The sequence below is a fragment of the Leiobunum rupestre genome, chromosome 3 (genome assembly GCF_980474605.1).
Source record: "Leiobunum rupestre chromosome 3, qqLeiRupe1.1.hap1, whole genome shotgun sequence".
NCBI classification, from domain to species: domain Eukaryota; kingdom Metazoa; phylum Arthropoda; class Arachnida; order Opiliones; family Sclerosomatidae; genus Leiobunum; species Leiobunum rupestre.
In genome coordinates this window covers 63,607,037-63,622,747 of record NC_143386.1, presented here as the reverse complement: position 1 = coordinate 63,622,747, position 15,711 = coordinate 63,607,037, and the positions used below count along the sequence as shown (strand labels likewise).

Here is a 15,711-nt window from a genome sequence, read left to right as displayed (position 1 = left end):
TGACTAAAAAAGTCTACGATATAACAATTAATGTAAGTAATTTAATTTTGCTTATCAAGCAATTTCTATAAAATTTTACTCTAGGTTGTACAAGATAGAAGTATTTAAAATCACCGGTAATCCACACTCTCTCCCTAGATGTATATCTAGGCATACGCGTGAACTTTGAGCCCACCTATTTCGAAAATAAAACGATAAAATATATCTTAAAGGCTTTTTTTGGGTTTCTTTTAAATTCATTTATTATGGAAAAATGTAAATCAAATATTTTTTCTAAAAACAGTTTGTTAATTCACTTTAAATCATCGCTACATTTACATTAGCGTCAACGGGAATAGTAGTTTATTTTTAACCAAGTTACGCTCACCCCTAGAGGCGCTGCGCAACAATCGCTCGTACTCTATTGACCAAGAAATATGCAAAAAATAAAACTAAACTCTCGTGGCTCGATTTAAACATTCGAATGCACGCGTTTTGAATTTAAAACCTTCATAATAGGTGTTTTTTTTTCGCCTGTCCCAGGACAAAAAGTGTAAACTTTTTACTCTAAAACGTTTTATTCGCGTGTTCTCGTTGTAAGATTTGCCCTGTCCCGAATTTTGTTCGCTTGTTCCAGAGCTCAAACGTTACACTTTTTACTCCTCCTCGAAAGGAGGGGTAGAGGGAGAAATCTAGCTTATATAGAAAATTCGTCTGCTTAAATAACGGGTTTTGAACATCTTCACATGTGGCAAGCTATTAATAACGAATATCCCATTGTTAAATGCTATTTAATGACTTTAAAAGTTGCTTGATGACTTAGACCTAAGGTGGTGTCTTGGGTATTAGCCTAGCTGATTATTATTAATATTTAATAAATAAGAAAAATGAGTCCTATATTGATGATATCACCACCGGTCGCCATCTTAAAAACAAAACAAATATATAACCTTTAACCTCTAACTACCCCTTCTTACTCAAACTCGTTTTTTTCGTCAAGATAGAATTGGAGTAAAATGACGTCATAGGGCTACACTTTTGAACCTGCTCAAAAAACCCAGAACAGGCGAAAAAAAAACCACCTATTGACGGTTACCATTTTGCGAAGCAGGACGATATCAAAATTGATAAAACTGTTAATTTGGCTCTTGAATTTTTCGGAAACTACAACAAGCGCTACACATCAACAAGATATTTCTAAAAGTCCATTCAGTTTTCGAATTATATAGGATCGCTTTTAAAATGAATAATTCGTTAAAGGAAATCTTGAATGACCTGCGGACAGACGGCGTACAATGCGATACAGTTTTGAAATGCATTCTGGTTCACACCTACCTCTACGGTTCTGAGCAAGGAAAAGAGACCATCAGCACACACGAGTCGACAGACAAAGCATCCAAAATAATATTGTATTCATGCGCTCCATTTTTTAGGTACGTGTGACTAGACGTACATGTAGCAATGGTTTCTTAACCTAAAATAACCTAACCAACTCACAGCGAAAAAATTAGGTTAGCAGTTGATTCCCCAGAAGGTTTGGCCCGATTGTTCATGAACCAGGGAGGCTCAAAAAATGATTCCCTGGCAAACCTGTCAACCTAGTTGCCTGGATAACTAGGGGATTTTTTATCAAAATCCTACTCATATAACGGTTAATAAATAGTTTTGTACAAACCATTGGATAAAGTCAATTAATTATAGCTCATTGATTTGGTAAATAGTTCAGTATATTTTTAAATATACTATTTTCACGTAGACTACCTTAGCTATATTTTGAAAATCGACTTTATGGGTGACGCTTCAGAAAATACCAATAAAATTGGAATGAGCATAAGCAGAATTTTTAAAACCAAAGCATAAAAAGTTTGAAAGTCCTAATGAAGTAGCGCTATGTTGTCTTTGTAAAAGTGTTTGGCCTGTTTAGCTAGGGATTTATAGAAAGGTCTATTTCAGAGACCACGGAGAAGAAACGTAATCAGCAGACAATGAACTTCGGAAACGCTAGCTAATCTAAGCTTAACCGATATAGCGCTTTCGATATGATCTAACGCGAATAAACTATTTAGGTCCTTTCTTACGAACTGGCAAAGCGGTCTGCAAGAACGTGGCGAAATAGGTATCGGAGGTATACCCATCGATGTTTTAGAATCAGTCGTGGAGTACGCCTACACCCGAGAATCTCAGATCAATGATGACAACGTCGAAATGCTCCTAAAGGGAGCTAATCAACTCATGATTGACGGAATGGTTCGAGACTGTGAGAATTACATGGTTAGTGTCATTGGCTACGAAAATTGCTTCGGCTTTCTCAAATTTGGTTCGGCTCACTTCAGTCTCAAACTGGCCGACGAGGCTACAGACATCATCGAAGTGTACGACACTCGAGCTGACCGCTGGACCCAAGTATGTGTTAATTATAGAAATTCCACCGTTGCCACGGGTAATTATGCTTACGTAATTCCTGACCAAAGGTACTGGACATTGACCCTCTCGGACCAAGGGCTTACCATGGTTGCGTCATCATGGGGCACGAAATTTACGTCATCGGTGGCTTCAATGGTTCTCAGTATTTTCGAAGTTGCCGCTGCTACAACGTCGTTACTAGAATGTGGCGCGAAATTACTCCCATGAACTGCAAACGGTGCCTATGGTGTTTTGGAATAACTACTTGTACATTAATATAATTAACGGGCTCCGTTGTAGATGTTACGTCAGCGTAGCGCGAGCAGACGGATTTATCTACGCCATGGGCGGATATGACGGGCACCGTCGTCAAAACTCCGTGGAAAAGTACGATATTAGCTTCAATCAGTGGTCACACGTCAGTCCGATGCACTTCCAACGAGCTCATTTTTATCGCGGGTGGTTTCAATGGGCAAACGGTTTAGGACAGTGTGGAGTACTACAGCCCGAGTCAAGTCGAGTGGACGCTGATCCAACCAAGAATGAGTTCGCCAAGAAGCGGGTTGTCCTGCGTGACGTACGACGGTTGCCTCTACGTCATTGGCGGGTTTAACGGCGTCCACAGACTGAGCAGTGGGGAAATGTTGTCACCAGGGTCGGACGCGTGGTTGTCAATCCCCGATATGCGAACCCCGAGGAGTAATTTTGCAATGGAAGTAGGGAGAACTAGTTTTATTTTAAACCAAATAAATTCGAATTTGGAGTGAATACGAAGAGTATTAAGGTGATTGACGAGACGATATTTGTCGTCGGAGGCATCAACGGACTCACCACCACCACCGAGGAGGTTGAGTATTTCCATATCAAGATTGGATAGTGGTTCAACGCCACGGACATGAGTCTGCAGAGATCCGCCCTGAACGTCGGCGTGGTCCACCAGTTCCCCAACGCCGGCTCTTACGCCTACTGCCCCCGAGACCAACTGGCTGAAGAAAAGCGACAACGCTTGATTAGAAGAATTAATCCCTCGACGCCTCTCAATACCATAGATGAAGGCGATTTCGAAGTTGAAGACGATTTTGAGGATGCGCAGGTTGACTAGACCAGAGGAAATGCGTTGAAATAACTAATTGTGACCCAAAATTTAACTATTATTGAAAATGTATGAAGCCACCCCACGAACACGTGTAGAGGAAACTTGTAGAAGTATCTTTATCGCGTCAGGGCCGGATTACCCAATAGGCCGACTAGGCCTGGGCCTAGGGCACCCACCCTAAGGGGCACCAGGAGGTTTCGATTTTTTTTCTTCGGAGTAATTTTAGTAAATGCGTCCACATTTTCAATACCATGTAAAGCAATCATTTATTAACGTCACTAAAATATCCGCAAAGTCTACACTGAAATTTTATTTTCCATCCATTTGTCAATTATAAATTTCGGGAGCGCCTAGATCGCTTCGCTCGCCACTGAAAGGGGCACCAAAATTAGCTTGGGCCTAGGACCCCGCAAGGTCTTAATCCGGCCTTGTATCGCGTACATTCTTATCTCAGCTACAAGTTTTCCCGTTCACGTTTCCAAGAGGGTGGCTTAACCGCTGTTTATTATTTTCAATGCACAAAAGTCGATAGAATAAAAATATTATGTGTCGATACACTTATCACAAATCTATAGTGAGCGCTTAGTGAATGGTAAAACGAAAAAATAGTTAATAGAAAACGTCGTGTAGACAGTCTGCGCGAAGTAATGCGTTTCCTAACGCGAGCTGATTTTCTCTATGAACTTTAAACCTAGGAGCAACAAACACAGCACCCTACACAAGAAGAACGCAACCCGTCAAAATTCCTGCATTTTCTTGCGTACAGTTTTCATTGGTTAGACGCTTTAGCGCCTGCTGCCGTCGGAAGGGGAAAATTCGGAAATTGTCTTCCCCCTTTCCAATGAAATTTGTTCATAACACTGCGTTAGCGTGTTTATAGGCAGCTGCGTTCACCTTGTGTTTGTTGCTCCTAGTTTAAACAATGTAAGAAAAATCAATACGAGAAACGAATAGAACGGAAAACGATACGTAAAGTTCAAATACGTATTTGGTTTTCTCCAATCACATAATTCTGCCTCGGTCGTAGAAGTGAAACCATAAGCCTATCATCCCTAAGTTTGAATTGAAAGGCAGTGTTGGTTCAAGCAAAAGACTGGCGAAAGGACAGTGCTAAATCCACCCGGTGGCAGAAAAGAGAAACGTAACGCGTCCCGCAATGCATGATGCCAGCTGCTTTGGTATGTATTACGTGTATCCTAATTAATCTAGTTTTACAAAAACACTTTCTTACGTATCAACGGGAGCCTGGAAATGTACTTGTTTCAAGCTAATAACACGAGCAGTACCTAAGATATACTAAAAACAAATTATAAATAACAGAAAAAAAAATTATTTTAAAAATTTCAGATTTCTATGGAAAATTCCTCGTGCAGGGGGACATTTCCTATTGTAACATTGAATGACCTTGAACCAGGTCTTCAAGGTCATTCAAAACTATCTCGAGATCCGTGGGGTTTACGGATTTGGTTGCAATTAGAAAGTTGTTGCTCGCCATATTAGTAGTTCAAATAACTTTGATTTGACATAATTTGACCAATCAGAAGCCGGGGAAAATTATAAATAAAAATGGGAGCTAAAATTCTAGTCAGTTTACTTGAAGTTGAAGAAAATAAACAGTTGGATGTTTTTGTGGACGAATAAGAATTTAAGAGAAAACCGAATGTTAGGTTAATTTCCTATTAAATATTTCCTTTAAAATTATAAATAATTCATATGCTCTCGTGGAATCGTGTAAGAAATATATATTTATTGTCAAAGGCTTAGTTTACAACGTTCTCATAAAAAGAATATTTTTACATTTGACGAAGAACTCTTCTCAAGAGAAGAATTTCTTCTTAGTATTTTGACGCGTCCCAGGTTAGGTTGAACTCATATTTCAAACAAAGCGAATTTTTATAATAGATATTTTCATAATGTAATTCAAAAATTTATTATTATTTGGGCGAAGTAAAGGTTAATATTCGATAGGCCTTGGTCTCAAGCAAAATTTATCTGGCGAAGGAGATATTATGAGAGAGGTTAAGCAGAGCGCTAAAGAAGTTTGACAACGTCGAGAGTCACGTGCTGTCAAGCTTATATTTATAAAGTGTAAATGAAAATCTGAATGTATTAATAATTCCCAGTTCAACAAATCTTGAAATAATCATGTTAGTTTGTTTTTTATCTAGCATTGCGCGTTTTACCTATCGTAAATATTGGTTTAAATGGGAATGAGCGTAAGACTTGTATAATTCACATTCCTGGTAAACCAGGGTGCACGAAAACAAAATATTTTGGTTGGACGATACTCACATCCATACGTAAGGGGCGGTTTAGTATTAATTAAACAAGTTTTTCATTTCGTCGTGTACCCGAGCTTGGCAAATATTTCTAAAATGTGTTACAATTCTATTTGAACCGTACTCGTTTGCTTTAGACGTCCAACTGAAAACGCGCTTAATTAACTTATGTTCCCTAGGAGGGGCTTTACAATTACCGCAATATCGGGACGAAGCGTAACAATTGTGATTCACAGTTTCTTGAATTTTGGAAAATAGTTTATTTTTATAAAAACGCCTGTATTCGAATTCGTGTTTTTGTAATGGTTATGAGTACTGCGTGTTTGTGTTGTGACGGTTGTGAGTCTAATGTTTATGCGTGCTGTGTGTTTCTGTTGTGAAGTGCTTGGTTGTTGCGCTTTGTATTTGTACGAGGTTTCTTCACAACCAACTTCTACTTTTAGACCGGAACTATCGCTAAGCTTAAGCATCCATATAATAATATTAATCAGCTAGGCAAATACCCAAGGCGCCACCATAGGCCTAAGTCATCGAGCGACTTTTAAAGCCATTTATTCAGGTGGCCGGATTACAATGGGTATGAGGGTGGTGGCAAGCCCTTCATACCACGCGAGCCAACAGCTCTCTACACTAACTATTACCCTTAACCTCAACAAGTGTCCACCAAAAAAGCTATAGAACATCATGCGGGTTTCGAACCCAAGCCCGGTTCACGTTTTAGCAGGCCGATTGTTTACCGTTGAGCCATTGACTTTCAAACAACTATACTGAAAATAAAAAATATCACAGCCAACTCTTACGAGGAGAGGTATATTTTGGCTTGCCAACTGGTTTTTAATTCAATTTTCCTTCGCTAACCGCTTACTTATATTAAATGAAAGGGTGATTAAAATATTGTTCCTAATTAATGGACAAGTGCTGTAATCGTTTCTGTTTATGGTAGAATTACTCTGAAGCTAGTGCGCGGTTTTTTAGAACAGGGTTATTGAAATATTAATCTTATTGAAGACAACGCACACCTTTTCGTAAATAATATTTACTAAACATTCCTCTTAATGCGCTTATAAAGTTAGTGTAGAGGGAGATTGTAAATATGTTTTAAATTTAACTTTAATATGCCAGATAAACTAAACACATTAGGAGGATTGTGTGTACTCAAATGTCCGTGACATCTTATTTCTTTAGTATATCACGAAAGCATAGACCCCACTGAATTACAAATCAACGGGTCATGTTTACTGAAAAAGTTATCCATCTTTTATTATTGGTCAGTCGTACCTATTTGACATGGGAGAAGTAAGTAGCCCATATTTTATTCGTGATACTTTGTTTTGCTTTCCCCGACAAAGCATTTCGACGTTAGGGGGGTCTCTCTTTCAATCTGGATAGCGTATTCATTTTTTCCCTGCTGGATATATAACAACAGAAAATGTTTCTTTTATGTTGGAACCACTTCAGTGGGATCTAAAAGGATGCCGCCGAGTGCCGGGAGATTTCTCAATCCCTTTCGCTCTTGAACTTCCCCCTCTCTTTGACCGAACCCCTGGGAAATCATCATTGCCATCTTGCTCACGACCCCCGATCCAATATAAAAAATAGAGAACTTCTTCTTTGGTCTATTTATGTCTTGGCGTGCGCGTTTCATACCGTCCAGATGTTATTATGTTTTCCAAGTTTCGTTTTCTGATATTGCCAATTTTGTTGTACTACACACTCCCTGTTCTATTTAATATCGTATTAGATTTAAAGATAGGAAAACTTACAACGTAATCTTTTGAAAAGGAAAAAAGTCCGTGAAGTTTAAGAACTGCTAATAATTTCACAATTTCATAACGTATTAGTTTTAAAGAAAGGAAAACTTACAGCGTTTTCTTTTGTACAAAAAAAGTCGGGGGGTTTTAAGAACTGCTAAAAATTTCACAATTTCATAACGTATTAGTTTTAAAGAAAGGAAAACTTACAGCGTTTTCTTTTGTACAAAAAAAGTCGGGGGGTTTTAAGAACTGCTAAAAATTTCACAATTTCATAACGTATTAGTTTTAAAGAAAGGAAAACTTACAGCGTTTTCTTTTGTACCAAAAAAGTCGGGGGGTTTTAAGAACTGCTAAAAATTTCACAATTTCATAACGTATTAGTTTTAAAGAAAGGAAAACTTACAGCGTTTTCTTTTGTACAAAAAAAGTCGGGGGGTTTTAAGAACTGCTAAAAATTTCACAATTTCATAACGTATTAGTTTTAAAGAAAGGACAACTTACAGCGTTTTCTTTTGTACAAAAAAAGTCGGGGGGTTTTAAGAACTGCTAAAAATTTCACAATTTCATAACGTATTAGTTTTATAGAATTAAAACTTACAACGTAATCTTTTGTACGGGAAAAAAATCCGGGAAGTCTAACAATGGTAAAATGTCACAATTTGATATCGTATTAGTTTTGAAGAAAGGAAGACTTACAACGTACTTTTTTGTACAAGAAAAAGTCCGGGAAGTTTAAGAACTGCTAAAATAGTCACCTATTTTAATAAGGTTTTGTTTTAAAGGAAAGAAAATTTATATCGTAATCTTTGTTACTTTGAAAAGTGGGAATTTGAGTATGCCCTTGGATCGTCTCCAAGTAGTAATTTTTCCAATGTATAAGCAAATACATTTTTGGAAACCTGATAATTTAATTTTAGTTGAAAAAATATCAATTTCATATTTCATTGTTGTGCTTGAATTAGTTTTCAATGCCAAGCTATTTTTCTGTTAAATCGCGGAAACATTTCCTTGCATGTTTTACTCCACTTGGAACGCTTACTAATGCTAGACGTAAGTTTTTCACAGCGTTTATAAAGATGTAAAATGTAGATGTTACGATACCTAGAGATATTTCCTTATTTCTAAGCCATATTTTCAGGATTTAATAGTTTTAGAATATCGATATCTGAGGTATTTCACCACGCACTATTTTATATCGAAAAATCAGGGGAAACCTGTGAAGGTATTTGTTCCAAGCGAGTAACATTAGGGAAATCGATACTGTGCTAATAGATGTATTATAATATTTCTTATAATACCATGAGTACATCACCACAACCGAGGAGCAACAAACACAAAGAGAACGCAGCTAGCCTTTTAAACACGCTAACGCAGTGTTGTGTACAAATTTCATTGGACGAACCTTTACGCTGAACGTTTTACGGAAAGGGGGAAGACAATTTCCCCTTCCGACGGCAGCAGGCGCTAAAGCGTCTAACCAATGAAAACTGTACGCAAGTAAAGGCACGACTTTTGACGGGTTGCTGAGTTTGTTGCTCCTAGCTGCAACTGTAAACATATATTAGCAGTAGAGGCAAACGGATATTTTAATTACAAATGTTTTATACTTGTATTTTTCTGATAATACCATGAGTACATCACTGCAAGTGTAAACATATATTTAATTTAGTAAAAGTCCTAAGTTAATAACGTTAGCAGTAGAAGTGAACGGATATTTTACTAATAGATGTATTATACTTGTATGTTTCTGATAATACCATGAGTATATCACTGCAAGTGTAAACATATATTTAATTTAGTAAAAAGTAATAATCAAAATGGAGATTGAGACTTCACTCGTATGAGATATATCACATAAAAATTTCTTAATTTTGGGCTAGAAGTTTAGGCAAAATCTATAAAAAAAATAATCAAGAAATTTGCATATTAAAATATTGTGAAAACTTCGTACTTAGAAATGTTCAGAAAAACTTGGTCCTTCTCGTCACATATATCTTGTATTATTAATACCCTCAAAACCCTGGATTCCTTTTTACGCGACTCGTAGTATTTTTTGCATATAAAGTGCCCCTATGAATAAATCCAATTTATTTACGTATAGTACCCACGTAAAAGAAAAAGTCATTTTCGGAAAGAAACAACATTCCAGATTTCGACATCCTTATCTTCATTTCAAGCTCCAATTCCTCGATTACGCCTTGCAGAACGGTATAATGACACCCAACTAACGAAATAACTCCTCTTTAATCCGTCGACTATCTTAGGCAAATATAAAATGCACTCATTGACCTATAACGTCGTGATCCTCATCATTGAAAATTGCGTTACGTATAATAAATTAACTCTCCGACAACTTCACAATGAAGCCAATTTTGGAGCTATAAGTGTCAGGGCTTTTTCAAACCCGATCCACCGACACTAGGAGGAATAGTAGATGAAGTTTCCTAATCCATCTCCCAACCTCACCTTCAATTTCCCTGGACCCACCATGGCGCCACCGTTGCAAATAGAGCTAATGCATCAACCCTTTTCATAAGAACAGCCTAGTCCCAAGACACGGGGGTGTTATTGTCTACAGCCCCTCAGCCTTTCTCCCCTGACATTATTTCGCAGTATAGCTAACCCGGTACTCATTTGAATAATTTGGAAAGAGAAGGGAGCGAAATAGTCATTATTCAAGGTAACTTTCAGTGGCAACAAAGCCAAAGGCGTTCTACAATTGATTTATCGCTCTCGAACGAAGCTAAGCAACTATGCTTCGTGATAAGACCCACTGCTGAAGTGAACTGGGCTCGCGGTATATAGTTCCCAAATTTCTGATAAGGATGGTAATAGGTTATGTGACGTCACGGGAATGTATTATTGTGACTCAGTGGAGGGTGCCCCCCCCCTTTGCTCCCCCCGCCCCTGGGATCATTATTTCGAGTGTTATTCTAACCCTTTAGTCTTCTTCGCTCCCCCCCGCCTTATCCCCCTGATTTATTAGTTTCAATTGACGCCAAAATGGAATAGCGCCATCTGTTTTCCAATATATAATATCATCTCTCTATCTCCCTCTTTAAGCTCTAGATCCGCTACTTCCGGGAATAATAATAATAATAATACTAATAATAATAATTTCTAACGCTCCAATTGATCGACTTTGTTTAAATTTGGTTAGTTACATTAGAAGTTTATATAAATGTCTTTTAATTGACCATTACCTTTAAAGGCGGTAGATGAAACGACTACCAGAAAAATATATTATATTTCTAACGAGTAAAGGATTAATCGATGTATACTGGTTATGTTATTCATATGAAAATTGTGCATTACGAAATACATCATTTAGTACAACCATTACGCTATTTATTTAAAGAGTAAATTACAAAAGTATTCTTGGGATAGAAACTAAACTACTTTATATTTTTCTTGTACATTTGATCATGAGCTTTCCGAAAATGTAACTCACTTGATAAAAAACCGTCGTTAAATTTATTTAATATTAAAATGAAATTTACGTGTAGCGCCCCGCTGCACAGTGGGACGAAACGGGGAAAAAAGTGGGCATTTGAGGAAAATTTTAAATCGATGAAAATTTTTTTCTTGGGTATTTTATGATGATTTTATATCGAATGCATACTGTAATACCTGAGATTTCGGTTTGCAAGTCATATTTTATTCTGTGGAGGCCATAGAACCTGTTAAAGTGACTAAACTCGTTAAAAAAACTTGTATATGTTTTGTCATCCTAACTAATTCTTTTATACAAAAACCATAAATTAAAACCAACTACTTCTAGGTTATCTGTGTATATTTTTAGTCTCTGTTATTTGACGCATTGATCTAATATTTTTCCAATTTAAAAAAAAAAATTTGCTCTGTCTATGGAGTGTAAGATACGAATAATTCTTAGATTTAAAAAAAATTATTAAATAATATTATACAAGTAGTCATATTTCTCGATTCTAGTAGTATTATAGTTTATAAATATCAATAACCCATATCCACCCGGGTCCCTCTGTAGCACAAATAAAATTATAAAGATAAATATTTTTGGAAAATATTTCAATAAAAATAAACAGATAATTGATTAATTTTAAACCAAACACTTGCAAGAACAAGGATCAAGAGCGAATAACTGAAAAAGTAATTGCGCTACAACATCAAAAAGTACTTGAGGTACTCATTTTGGTGAAATTCAATGACTGTCAACTCGTGTTTCAGGGTGATTATAGCTTTTTGCTTTTGATTTAAAATTGAGCGCCATTTTATTAGTCAATTTGCATTTTTGATCTTTATTTTATCGACTTTCTGTTGTGCAAATCCGATTGAATCAAAGCTATGTAGACCTAGAATAGGACGTGGAACACCTTTCTAATTGAAACCATCTTCGTAACTCTTACGGTTTTCGAGATAATTTTTGGATGACCTTGAAGACATGGTTCAAGGTCATCAAAATTTTCCTAGTAGGTATTCCCCTACGTTTATTCCCATTCGACCGAAATCCCATTCGACCGAAAGAATTTTAAAATGTAGCCCAATTGGCGGGGTGATTTGGTATTTTATTTATAAGGTATGTACTATCGAAGATCCATGTTTAGGTTAGGTTAGGTTAAAAATAGCAATTTGTATCTTTCTTTTTATTAAGACGGAATAAATAATTATTATTGATGTATAAATACCCTCCTTTACTAGCTATCCGCTCCATTGCAAACGACTTCAGTAACTAAATTGAAAACATAGCAAAAGCCAATTTATATAGCAGCGTTCGGTCGAATGGGACACCTCAAAAACCGCCTTCGGTCGAATGGGATTTCGGTCGAATGGGACTAAAGCATTCCCCTACTCATTGTATGCGACCTGAAAATTTCAATTTTCTACCTATAACAGGTTTGGAGATATTCGCAGCGCCTACTTTTTTCTCGTTTCGTCCCACTGTGCGCTGTGGCTTTTATTTTGAACGATAATTTTACCGCGCCTAGTTTGTGACGTTATTGACTACGGTTTTCTCTTAATTTTTCTTACTGCATCTGGTAGATTATATAGTTCCCACTATCCTACCTACCCGCGTAAAAAATTCAGTTGGGGATAGCGGCCAATGAGAAATAACGTGTAGTTAATGACGTCAATCACCACGCTAAAATTCAAATGTTTGGCCGTTCTACTAATTACTAATTACTAATTAGTAATGAACTACGAAACGGAAAGCGACGAAACTTTATATTTAGGTATTTTTAACATAAGCGCTTCGTTTAATAACAAAATTGAGGCGGTAACGAACTAACGAATAATTTTCAACTTACTCTTTAGCTACGCAGATCACGACAGTATAGGAGTTTTAATAATAATCAGCTATGCTAATACAAGGGGGTCTCGATCGAGAAACGGTTTGAAAGAATTTTTGGATTGCTTCCAAAATTCGTCTGTTGCTGACGTCACCCAGATGAGATCCCATTGGTTTTCAATAGGATCTCATCTCAGTGACGTCACGATGTTCGTTAGCAACGAAGATACCAACCTTAGCCCTTAGCAACCACAGCGTATCGAGGCAACCTTTTATAGCCTAAAATTTACTAACCTTGATGCTAATACCCTTTTGCGCGCGCTCCCCTCTCACGTTATTGTTTGTTAAGTTAACATAGTGACGTCAAAAAACCGTCAGCCACATCGAGACGAAAATATGCCGCGATGAGCATTCGAAGTAGAAATATGGTTTCCTGACTTAATAAATAATTTTTTATCCATTTTTTCAGTAATATCCATAACATATCTTGATTAAAGTTAACTCTAAATTACAATTAAAATAAGATAAAGATTACAACTCAGTCTTTCAGGCAAAACCACGTCTAGTGTATTTGATGATAATTATTTTAAATACGAAGCGGGAATAATTTTATTTAACAACGATTTAGTTTAATATCTGGCCTATGAACTTAGCAAACGATTTTATCAGTTTACTCTCTTTCGAGGAAAAGTAAAAATAGTCCACGGTGTAGAGTAATTATGTACACCAGAACAAGCGAATAGTTTAATCTAGGAGAAGGCAACCCGTCAAAAGTCGTGCATTTTCTCGCGTACAATTTTCATTGGTTAGACGCTTTAGCGCCTGCTGCCGTCGGAAGGGGAAAATTCAGAAATTGCCCCCCCCCCGCAGCCCGTAAAACGTTCAGCGTAAAGGCTCATCCAATGAAATTTGTACACAACACTGCCTTAGCGTGTTTAAAGACTAGCAGCGTTTTCCTCGTGTTTGTTGCTCCTAGGTTTTATGTGCCTTTATTCTAGGCGAGAATTGTGAATAATAAAATTTGGTAAGAAAATGCTATTCATTAAAGGGAATATAACCTCAGGTATTTGGTGTGGAACACCAACGTTTGAAGCTCTGACCGCTCTTGCCCTTGGCTTTAAAAATATTTGGCGCCACTGTACAGGGAAATTTGAAAAAATGAAGGGATCTTCCGCAAAGATTGCTTTGCAGGTTATATTCCCTTTAATAGTTTTTTTTTCAGCATTGTTTTTCTAAGCAGTTTCACTCCTTTAATTTATGTATAAAGACATATACGAAACATAATTAAAAACGTAATTAATCACGGGCATAATGTAATTGGGTTACCCCGTGAATAAGTCAATTCTTGATCACATTCATTGGTTTCCTGCAGATTCTAAATAGTTTTCGAAAACATCAAGAAAATGGAAAACTAAAAATATTATTTAAATTTTGGAGCAAACCCTTTCGGGGCAGTTAGCTTCTCCGACCAAATTGCGAACAAATGACCACTTCCCCGCGGACACTCTCCAAAATATAATCCTATTTGTAAAAGCGCGGTTGAAACGAAATTGAGGCGGGCGATCGGTCCACTAATTTCGGAGGCCTCCAAGGACCAAAAATAAACGGGCAGCGCCCCCTCGCGCCCAAATTAAGCGTGAAAAGGGGTGGCGCGAGATGGCGCGGACAGCGTCGCTTCTGAGAGATTAGGAGCGTTTAAATAAATTGGGCGCTTTGGCCTCCGTGTGTGAAATCTTGAAAAGGCCGCTACGCGTCGCCCTAAGCATTAACAGTTGTGTTTAAAACGGCGTAAAAATAAATACCCAAAGAATTAAAGGTAAACGGCCGAGCCGTCACGGACAGACTCCGTCCTTCTGCTAACAGGGAAATATTAATAAATACGCTTCTATATAATCCGCTTTCTCGTTTTAATTCTTTCATTTTCACCTATGTTTTTGTAATCTACAGGGTGATTCCCACGGGGTTGCTTAGACGAGGGACCACACACTCACATTTTCAATGTTAAAAAAGCGTTTACAAATGGCCACGCGTCAATCTCGTCCTCTAGTGGTAGAGGTTTGAAATATATCTACTCTTAAATCAAGTGATCATCCAAGATTTATCAAGTAGTTTTGTTTGAGTAGATAGTTGTCGACTACCGCCACCACAGCTGATACTGATCTCTATTGGGTGCAATGCCTCTGATTATTTGGTTTAAGCTAGGAGTGACAAACACAACACCCCACACAAGGAGAACGCAACCCGTCAAAAATCGTGCATTTTCTTGCTTACAGTTTTCATTGGCTAGACGCTTTAGCGCCTGCTGCCATCGGAAGGGTAAATTATCTTCCCCCTTTCCGTAAAACGTTCAGCGTAAAGGTTCGTCCAATGAAATTTGTACACAACACTGCGTTAGCGTGTTTAAAGCTAGCTGCGTTCTCCTTGTGTTTATTGCTCCTAGGTTTAAGGTAGTTGTCAGATTGTCAAGACATATATAAGGGCGTGCTTTGAATATGTATTAAAGAATAGTATCAAAACTCATAGTGAAATTTGAAGTAGATTTTTTTTGGATTTGTACGAGTGTATTTTCTAATTTAATTTGTAATTTTTCCTTCCTTTTTTAAATGATAACTGTTTGTATGGGGGCTTAAAAGTCAATATATGACTTAGCCCTAGGATTTTTTTAAATGTATGTTATTATTAATATTATTATTATACACGGAATGTTTTATGAAATAGATAAATTCCAATAGTTGACACTAAAAAACAATTTATTGCGCATACTAATGTTTAGTCCAAATTCCATAAAGGTACATTGGTGGGTTCTTAGTATAGTCATAGAGGGTTGGGTTTAGACTTAGATCTAATCTTCCTCAGACAGCCTCTGTATTGACTGCATGCATTACATCTTTTTATTTGGCTACATCCATTACTGAAAATAGTTTGAATTTTTTA

General features: G+C 37.1%; 1 pseudogene; it reads left to right on the top strand.

Annotated features, from left to right (window-relative positions):
- Positions 1–1,221: 1,221 nt before the first annotated feature.
- LOC149954188 (kelch-like protein 10) lies at positions 1,222–3,259 on the top strand (annotated as a pseudogene).
- The last annotated feature ends 12,452 nt before the right edge of the window (positions 3,260–15,711 follow it).